The following is a 10,284-nucleotide window of genomic DNA, read 5'->3' as shown; positions in this document are numbered from 1 at the left end:
GTTCCTATGCACTGTGTTTAGCAAGTAAAAGCATGTAAATTATAAAGACAGAGCAACCACACTTCCTCGCATCTTTCTCCACCCTGGCAGTGCATGGCCAGGGTAGAACTTCAGGCTGGCTGCCTTTCTGGGTGCAGCCTCCCACAGCTGTGGGTTTAGAACTAGAGTCCCCCACTGCCATCAGCCCTATGGATCCCCTTCCACATTCAAGGGGTACACTGACCCCAAGGGATGTGAATTTGGTGCAGTGTAGTCTCCCTCTGAGTCTCTAGTCCCAGCTGCAATCATTTCTTCCTCCAACCCAGACCTCCGTTCCCACCTCTTTCCAGGGAATCTCTGACCTTTCCAGCTCTGTTTAACTTACCAATTCCATTTGGATGTTATTCGATTCAGCTGTTTCTTCTATATACTCTGTGAGAAGGTGCAGGACTCGCCCATCTATTCTGCCGCCACCTTGTCTCCCACTGGACAAATTTTGTAGGTGGCTGTGGTTGGGGAAACTGGAGTCTCTGTGTTCATGCGTTCAAAGCCCAGGCAGCTGGACCCTGGGCATTGTGGCTGTAGGATCCCGGGTGTTATCCGAGGTCTCCCTGGGTGAAGTTAAGGCTGGGCTTCCAATCCCCTTCAAGATGGCATGGTCTCTGCAGCAGAGAGGGCTGCCCTGAGGGAGATTTCAGTTGTAGTAGAGGCTGCCCAGCCAGGGGAGCCTGGTCCTCCAGTCCCCAACAGTCCTATGGAATATAGCTGTCCCTCATTCACACATACACACACTCCCCACACATCCACGCACTCCCCTTTCACTCTCTCACTCACTCACACTATCTCCCTCACTGCCTTCTTGTCAGCCACTATCTTGGAGTCCCCCAAACATTTTTATGATTAATATGATTTTCAGTAAGTTTCCTATCATTTTGGATTTTTAATTCAGGCTCTTAAATTACTAAAATCATTTTCTTTTCCCATAATTTTCAGCTTAATCTACTCAATAGTTTACTGGGCAATCAGCCTTAGATTTTCATTTACATATTTAAGTTATCAAAAATTAAATAGTACTTGGCACGTATTAAATGTATACATTATATAATACATTAAACCTTATACATTAAATATATGTAGTTGTATTTAATCATCATAACAGATCTATGTAGATGGCATGATACAGATAAGAAAACTGAGGCTCAATCAGATTTAGTAACCTACCAACTATCGAACAATATCAATTTTGAGTTTTACTTCTTAATTTTATTCATTTTTTGACTAAAGGCTTTCATCTCTAAGGATTTTTATAATATTGACATTTTCATTAGAGTTTGGTAGAGATACTATAAATGTGTATATCAAGCCATTGTAGTGCTTTTATGAATTTCATTTAATGCTGGCAATCAAAGAAAATCCTTATTATATGTATATCTGACTATACATCTTAACCCAAAGTTCATTTTTAAATAAAACTCAGGAATTGAGAAGAACATATTTTATACTACATTTATATGCTTTTTTGACACACAATCTACTTTTTTAAGTGTGTTGTAGATTAACCCTCTTTTAACTATATGAATTGTATGTATTAACCATAAACTTTCATTATTTTTATGTAGGTTATGTATATTTTATAAAAACCAACCAACAAATAATAACAATCATTTCACTGAAATAAAGCAAAAGTATTCTAAATTTTTCAAATTGCTCTTAAACAATATTTAAAATAGAAAGGTAGAAAGTTCTTTTTAGTATTTTTTTAAAATATGGACACACTTGTTGATTTGATTCATATCAGCTATGCTGAGGACACTTACTATTTTTATTAAAACAAACAACAAAAATAAAACAGGCTGGATAAGGGCTTGTTTAGCTTTGTACATAGAGAATGGTGATTCTATGAAGTAACTACTTTTGTCATCTAATAATTTAAAAATGGCTGAAATTTACAAGTAACTCAATAGCATGAGAACTATTTTGACATTTAACACTTTGATTTATTATTTAATTGATATGTTATCAATCAAAATGTTTAAAATATGAAGACAGGACAAGAGGTTTAATCTGTATCATCGTACAAGTTTATATACCTAGTTCCTTGCCAATAGTACTTCAAAATGTTTTGCAAACAGTACTCAAGACTAATTTAATGTTTTTACTAGAATCTTCATGGTAAAATATGAACTAAATTTTATAATATATAAAATATTCTCCAATTTAGTGCTCAGAATAGGATTTTCATAAACAGATTGACATTTTTTAACAACAAAAAGCCTAGTTAAAATGTGCTATACCTACAGAAAATGTTGGTTGTTCAAAATACAAGTGTCATAGTAATGCTTATGGGGTAGTGAAAACTAATTACTCATAGAATAAAGGTGTGTTCACTGCCTGGTTGAAATTGATTTGCTTATTGAATCGTTCACCTCAAAGAATATGAAAACGATAGAATATGACAGGAGACCAGTGTTTGTATGAAGAAGATATTGTAAAAAAGAGATTCTATAGTATGTTAAATTACAAGAAAAAATGAATTTAGGTAGACCCTAAAATAGGAGTGCCAAGGAAAACAGATGGAAGCATGAAATGACAGGATACTGTTATGAGGGAGATAAGAAGTACAAAGTGGTCAACATAAATTATTGCAAGGCATTGAAATCAAATTTAGAAACACCCATTTGCATGGTGGAGGAAGTGGATGCTACAGAGACACACTCCCAGGACCAAACTGGAATTACAAATAAAATACAAAAGAAGCCCTAACCGGTTTGGCTTAGTGGATAGAGCGTCAGCCTGCGGACTCAAGGGTCCCAGGTTCGATTCCTGTCAAGGGCATGTACCTTGGTTGCAGGCACATCCCTAGTAGGGAGTGTGCAGGAGGCAGCTGATCGATGTTTCTCTCTCATCAATGTTTCTAACTCTCTATCCCTCCTCCTTCCTCTCTGTGAAAAATCAACAAAATATATTTTTTTTAAAAAACAAAAGAAAAAGAACGAAAACAAAACAAAACAAAATTCCTGAATAATGACGTGAAGGCTATCTGGAGAGAACCCTGATAACCAAGGACAAAAAGAAGCAACTGCATAGAGACTGGTAGGGAAGGCAGAGTCACAAACAGGCTGCTCAGGATCCCACAGATTGCAGCTAATGTTCTGGAGAGATATATAAACTTTGGTGGTTGCCATTGAGAACTTTGGGGTCTAATGCCCAAGCTGGGACCTCCAGCAGAGAGCACCAGAACTGAGAAAGGTGGCCATATAACATATGGCTTTCAAAAGCAGTAGGGTTGCTGTCTGCCAGAGAAAGATGGCTGGAAATACAAGCACCCTCTTAAAAAGCCAATGATCAAAATTTAGTGTGAAGTCACTCACCTTGGGTTTCAGCAGAGGGAGGGCAGAGTGGACTGGAACTGTGTGAGTAGAAACCAGGATTGGGGGCACTGAAGTTAAAGCTCAGGAGGCAAAATCCAAGTGTCCTGTGTGGACCCATTCTCTCATGCTGAAGAGGTCATCTTTCTTAGGCAGACCATTCTTATCCAGGTGGTTTTTGCCTGGGGGAAGACAGTTGACTCACCCTATTGGAAAACCCTTTACCCCATTGTGTGGATCTTCTGAGACTCATTAAGAGAATGAGAATAACAATTAGTCTCTAGGCCAGTGACGGTGAACCTTTTGAGCTCAGTGTGTCAGCATTTTGAATGACCCTAACTTAACTCTGGTGCTGTGTCACATATAGAAATTTTTTGATATTTGCAACCATAGTAAAACAAAGACTTATATTTTTGATATTTATTTTATATATTTAAATGTCATTTAACAAAGAAAAATCAACCAAAAAATGAGTTTGTGTGTCACCTCTGACACGCGTGTCATAGGTTCGCCATCACTGCTCTAGACTGAAGAAATTGCCCCACCCTGTTGGAAAACCTCTTGTCACACCTGTGGATTATTGTGTGAGGGCAATTCAAGATTGAATACAATCAGTCAGCTATGAAATGTGGGTCAATGTAGACTTTGAGCCTTTGCCTGATCTAATTGGCCAGAAAATGCATTTGACACTGTCCTGCACCAGAGATTGGGAAGTGTAACAGAACTACATAATATATAGTCACAAACCCAAATGTGAAGCTAAAATGGGGAAAGAAAAAAAAAATGAAAGAACTAAGGAATTCTCCAGAGAAGAGATAAATGAAATGGAAATAAGAAATGTATCTGATATAGAGTTCATAATAATAATGATAAAGATGTGCAAAAGCATGAGAAAAGATATACTAAGTATAAAAAAGAATGTCCAGAAATAAAAAAAAATGATATAGCACTAATAAAGAACATATTGGAAAGCATACACAACAGATTAGGGGAAGATTGGATCAGTAAATTAGAAGACAGGGTAGAAAAAAATTACACAATCAGAGAACAAAAACAAACAAACAACTAAAATACAGGAGAAAACTTAAGGGAGCTGTGGGACATGAAACATCTTTACATAAAATTGTTCCGGAAGGGGAAAGAAGTAAGCAAGGTAAAGATAATGTTTGAAGAAATAATGGCAGAAAACTTCCCTAACCTGGTGAAGGAAAATGTCACACAAGTTTCCAGAGACACAGAGAGTCCCAAGCAAGAGGAACCCAAACATGCCAATGACCAGACACATCATAATTAAAATGTCAAAAATTAAAGACAAAGAAAGAACCTTAAAGGCAGCAAGAAAAAAGCAATTTGTTACCTACAAAGGAGCTCCCATAAGACTGTCGACTGATTTCTTATCAGAAATTCTACAGGCCAGAAGGGAATGACATGATTTACACAAGGTAATGAAAATCAAGCATTTATAAAACCAAGATTACTATATTCAGCAAGGCTACAATTCAAAATAGATGGTGAAATTAAAAGCTTCCCAGACAAAAAAAAAAAAAAAAAGGCTAAAGGTGTTCATTACCAACAAGCCAGCATTGCAAAAAATGCTAAAGGGACTGTTGAAATGAGAAGAAGAATCAGAGAGAAAAATCTAAGCAAATAGAATTAAAATGGCAATATATAAGTACTTATCAATAATAACCTTAAACACAAAAGGATTAAATGTTCCAATCAAAAGACAAAGGGTAGCTGAATGGATACAAAAGTATGGCCCAACTATATGTTGTCTATAAGAGAAACACCTCAGAACAAAAGATGCACACTGGGTGAGATTGAAGGGATGGAAAAATTTCCATGCAAAAGGAAACAAAACAAAACAAAAAGCTGGAGTAGCAATACTCATATGTGACAAAATAGATTTCAAAATAAAGGTCATCACAAGAGACAACCAAGGTCACTACATAATACTAAAGGGATCTATCCAACAAGAGTATAAAACTCTGGTAAACATATATGCGCCCAAAATATGAGCACCTATATTTATATAAAAACTTCTAGAATACTTTAAGGGAGAGATCACCAACACTAGAGTCATAGTAGGGTACTTTAACACTCCACTGACTTCACTGGATAGGTCTTCCTGACAGAAAATTAACAAGGAAACAGTAACTCTAAAAGACACACTGAGTCAGATGGAGTTGTTTGACATTAACAAAACATTTTACCACAAAGCTGCAGAATATACATGCTTCTCAAGGGCACATGGGTTATTAACTAAGATAAAAGACATGTTAGGGCAGAAAACAAGTCTCTACAAGTTCAAGTATATTAAAATAATATAACGCACCTTCTCAGATGATAGTGGAATTAAATTAGAATTCAACTATTGTAAAAGCCCCCTCCCCAAAATATTCAAACACATGGAGGCTACATAACATGATGTTAAACAATGAATGGGTTATGAATAAGATCAAGAAAGAAATCAAAAACTTCCTGTAAACAAATGAAAATGAACACACAACAAGCCAATATGTTTAATTCCCTCATGGATTCTCCCTTTAACCAATTCTATAAATATCCCTAGTCTCTCAGTGTATATCAATGTGGTCAAAAGAAAGCATCTGATTAAATTAATCCTGATAGAATTGTGAATATCTGACATTACTATGTTGTCCTTAACTTTTTATGTGATTTAAAGGATGGATTTCTTGAAACTGCTTGGATCCATGTTAAATTTCAAAATAGTGGCTTTCAGAAATTTTGCGTAAAGTTTGTTTTGATTAGAGACTTTTCCAGAAAAAAAAAATCCAACACTTATTGGTGTTATGATATCTATATTATGGTGAAAATTTATCTTTTCCCTTCTATCAAAACATCTTCTTTCTCTTTTTCTATTTCACCTTGTGCCAACACCAACCTTTTGGGGGCCTGAAGTGGAGAATCCTGTATTTCAAACTTAAAATTCCTTTAGGGAAAATAATTTTCACTCATGAATAACTTTCTTTTCCTAAGTCATTATTAACAAAGACCTCAATTTGTTTCTAGCACCTGAAAATATTAATATTACTTTTATCTATTTGCTAGTAAAGTGCATTGACAGTGAGAAATTCTCACTGGAAAAGAATGAAGCTCTGCTTTCTAACTCTAGAAAGGCTCTATTTATCTGTACAAATAATACAATTTGAAGTGTTTGAAATAATTATTTATTATTAGTCCTTCACAAGAATGCAGTTTAATAGTGATCAAATTAGTATTATAGTTATTAAATTAATATTGATTATATATAATTTGGCAGCAATACTGAAAAGTTCGGTTTCATAGTTATCAGCTGAAGTAACAAAGCATATTGTTAAAATAATGTGAAGAATTATTTTTGAAATTGTAACTTGAGACTAGAGGCCTGGTGCACAAAAATTTGTGCACTTGGGGGAGTCCCTCAGCCTGGCCTGTGCCCTCTCACAGTCTGGGACCACTCGGGGGATGACCACCTGCTGGTTTAGGCCCACTCCCTAGGGGATTGGGCCTAAGCTGGCAGTCAGACATCCCTCTGGCAGTCCAGGAGCCCTTGGGGGATGTTCACTTACCAGCGAGGAGCAGGTCTAAGCTGCAGTTGGATATCCTTATCACTGCTGAGGAGGCAGGAGAGGCACCCACCACCACCGCTGTACTGGCAGCTGGCAGCCTGGCTTGTGGCTGAGCAGAGCTCCCCCTGTGGGAGTGCACTGACCACAAGGGGGTAGCTCCTGCATTGAGCATCTGCCCCCTGGTGGTCAGTGTGTGTCATAGTGACCAGTCATTCCCAGTAATTCTGCTGTTAGGGTCAATTTGCATATTACCCTTTTATTATATAGGAGTGCCTGGCCAGCCTGGGTGAGGGGCCAATGGCTGTTTGCAGGCTGGTCAAGCCCCCAGCAGGGACCCTCACCTCATGAGGGGGTGGCCAGCCTGGGTGAGTGGCTGATGGCTGTTTGCAGGCTGGCCATGGCCCCCAGCAACCCAAGCTCCCAGTTGAGGCTGGCCGGAAGCAGGTATCTGGGATTTATTTATCTTCTATAATTGAAACTTTGTTGCCTTGAGTGGAGACCACAGTGGGCCAGGGCAGGCAGGAAGCTTGGCTTCCTCCATCGCCAGGACAACCAAGCCTCCTGCTTGCTCCAGCTCCGTGGCTGCCAACCACCATCTTGGTTTGGTTAATTTGCATATAGTTGCTCTGATTGGCTGGTGGGTGTGGCTTGGGGCATAGCGGAGGTGTGGTCAATTTGCATGTTTCTCTTTTATTAGATTAGATTTGTCTTGCTAAAGAGATTCTAGTTATTAATATGAAAAGGGGTGCAATAAGATGATTGGTAGAGTGTTGAAGGTCTTGAATGAGTTAAGAAAAATCTATATGTTAACTTGGAATTGGAAAAAAAAAAACATATCCGAATAAGTACATATTTCTAGTTGACAAAGAGTATTGAAACTTGAGTAAGAACTTGCTATAAGGAGACAATATATATAAATATATAGATTGGAAAGGTCAAATGAAGTATTTGCCCATTAACACTCTTCCTTTCCAAAGTGATTTTTCTCTAAAACTGAGATTCTCATTTAAAAGTAATGCTTAATATGGAAAAATGAGCTACTTGTTACTATGAGTAATTATATTAGTTGGGATTTCATCAAGAAAATAGAGCCACTCCAAACATTAATGAAAATGACAAGATATATTATAAAATTCAGGATGAGGAAAAAAATGTGAACAGATCTTAAGTGTGAACTAGAAGCTGAATATAAAGTTTACTGAGAAACTCAGCTTGGTGTACCAATGACAATGGCTCTTAAAAGTTCACCAGGAAAGTGATGCAAGTCTTAAACATTTGTGAAAGCTCTCACCAAATGTCTCCAAAGCAGCAGAGTGCATGTTCACCTAGAAGTCTGAGAAGCTACTATAAATCTGTCTGCCCATGTGTCTGGTCTCCATGACCTTTCAGGAACAATAGCTTTACTTAACTTCACCATTCCAAATCTACCGGGGGCTCCCCTCCTACAAATTTTAACCCATAGCCATACAAAATTATGAATTCAGAAATGTAGACATCAGTGGGTTTAATAGCCAACAATTTATAATCTTGCATTAAAATCCTGAAAAATAAAAGAAATGTAGGTTCCACAGGAAAGGGAATACAATGATCTATTTTCCTTCAAGCAGGAATTCTAGTCCTGCAATTGAATATTCACTTCCTACTGTCTGGTCCTCTTATTTGTCTTAATATAATATAGTGAAATATATTCAAAGTAAGATCTTGTTTAAAAGAATCTCAATTTACCCTTCCTTTGTTCTTTCTTCCCCCTTCTCTTCCTCCTTTTCTTCCTTTCATCTTTCCATTTTGCTTTGAAGATCATTAAAAAATATTTCAGTGCATCTTTTCCTCTGTTTGAGCTCTTCACTTTTTAAAGTTCTTTGACCAAACTTTACTGGTTATGAAATATACTAGTGACCATATGCACAGATTTGTGCACACTGAAAGGAAATTAATTAGAAGAAATATTTTAATATCACTATTTGCCCTTTCTCTATAATAGAAGTTTCAACCAAATTCACAGTCCACAATGACAGACCGAAACACACGTGTGTGATTGACACCAGTGAGAGCTTTATATGTATCCTGCCTGCACAAGTCAACTTAGCCTTTTATAGATATAGAATAAATAGACCTGCTTTCTGATGTGGCTAAACTTTTTCCAGCAAGTAAAGCACCCCAATTTCTCTTTCAGGTAATTGTCAGCAACACAGCAGTAAATATCAACATGAAGCAGATTATTTTTGTAGATCACGCAGAGAGAACAAAGTTTAAAATGCTTAACTGCAGCAATGTTTGACTATATTCTGCACAGTGAGAAAACCTGAAGTCATTTTCAAGGTCCACCATTTCTTACTTCTTTTCAACTGGGTCAAGTTTCTTAAGTTTTCTAAATCTCCATTTTCTGGCCAACGGAAAGAAAATAGGATTCCACCTGGTCTCCTATCTACCTACTCCAGGACTTCTGTGGGAATCAAATGAGATGAGGCATGGGAAAACACTTCACAGACATCTGGCTACAGTGCAAAATGTTTCCACCTGGTTATAAAGCAAGTAGTGTTCCTGGGCTGAAGAAACTTCAAGGAGGTTAGTTGCTAGGGAGAGGAATCCAGGCATTGCTCTGTGACATCATTACCCAGAAAGACCCTTAGCATATTAGCCTTTTATATAGAGAGATAATTAAATCTTCTGTGGAATAACTTAATGTCTTAAATGAACTCTCAATATTGCTTATTTTTTTTATGAGGCAAATTCAGATATCTTCTTTTTGATATATACACCTTAAATGGCTACCTAAAGAAAGTATAAAATATAAAATTTTAAACAGTATGTCTATAAGTTTGTATACCATCAGCACTCTGCTTACAACTAGTATACTAACTCAGAAGTCATTTTGAAGTTATACTCAAAATTCTTCAAAACTCAGTTTCATTTACTATGTGACCCTTAAGTTAATATCACCAGGACTGTTTTTGTGGTTATCATTACCTGTTATCATGATTACCATTACTCAAATGTAAATATTACTTTTTGGTGGGTGTCACTGTTCTATATTTTATTCACAGGTATAAATTTTATTATGACAGAGCCAAATCAAACCACTACCTAAGATGTTATATATCAAAACATGTAATAACATGTAACATTTCATTTTCCTCAGTTTAATCTTAATATAATTTGCCAGGACAGCTGTCATTTCTGGACCTTTAGTTTTATTTTAAGTTTAATTTTTATATCAAAATTTTTTTAAAACATAAACAAAGATGAAACTCAGCATTGGTTTTTTAAGATTTGTCATCTGCTTCATTTGAATTTTCCCAGAAGATGTCAGCTTCAAACATCTCTAATTCTCGAAAGGCTAATTATAGATTATTAAAACTGATTTA

Source organism: Myotis nattereri (genome assembly GCF_964212035.1).
Source record: "Myotis nattereri genome assembly, chromosome: X".
In the NCBI taxonomy this organism is placed as follows: Eukaryota; Metazoa; Chordata; class Mammalia; order Chiroptera; family Vespertilionidae; genus Myotis; species Myotis nattereri.
The sequence above is the reverse complement of the archived record's forward strand: the minus strand, read 5'-3'. Positions refer to the sequence as shown.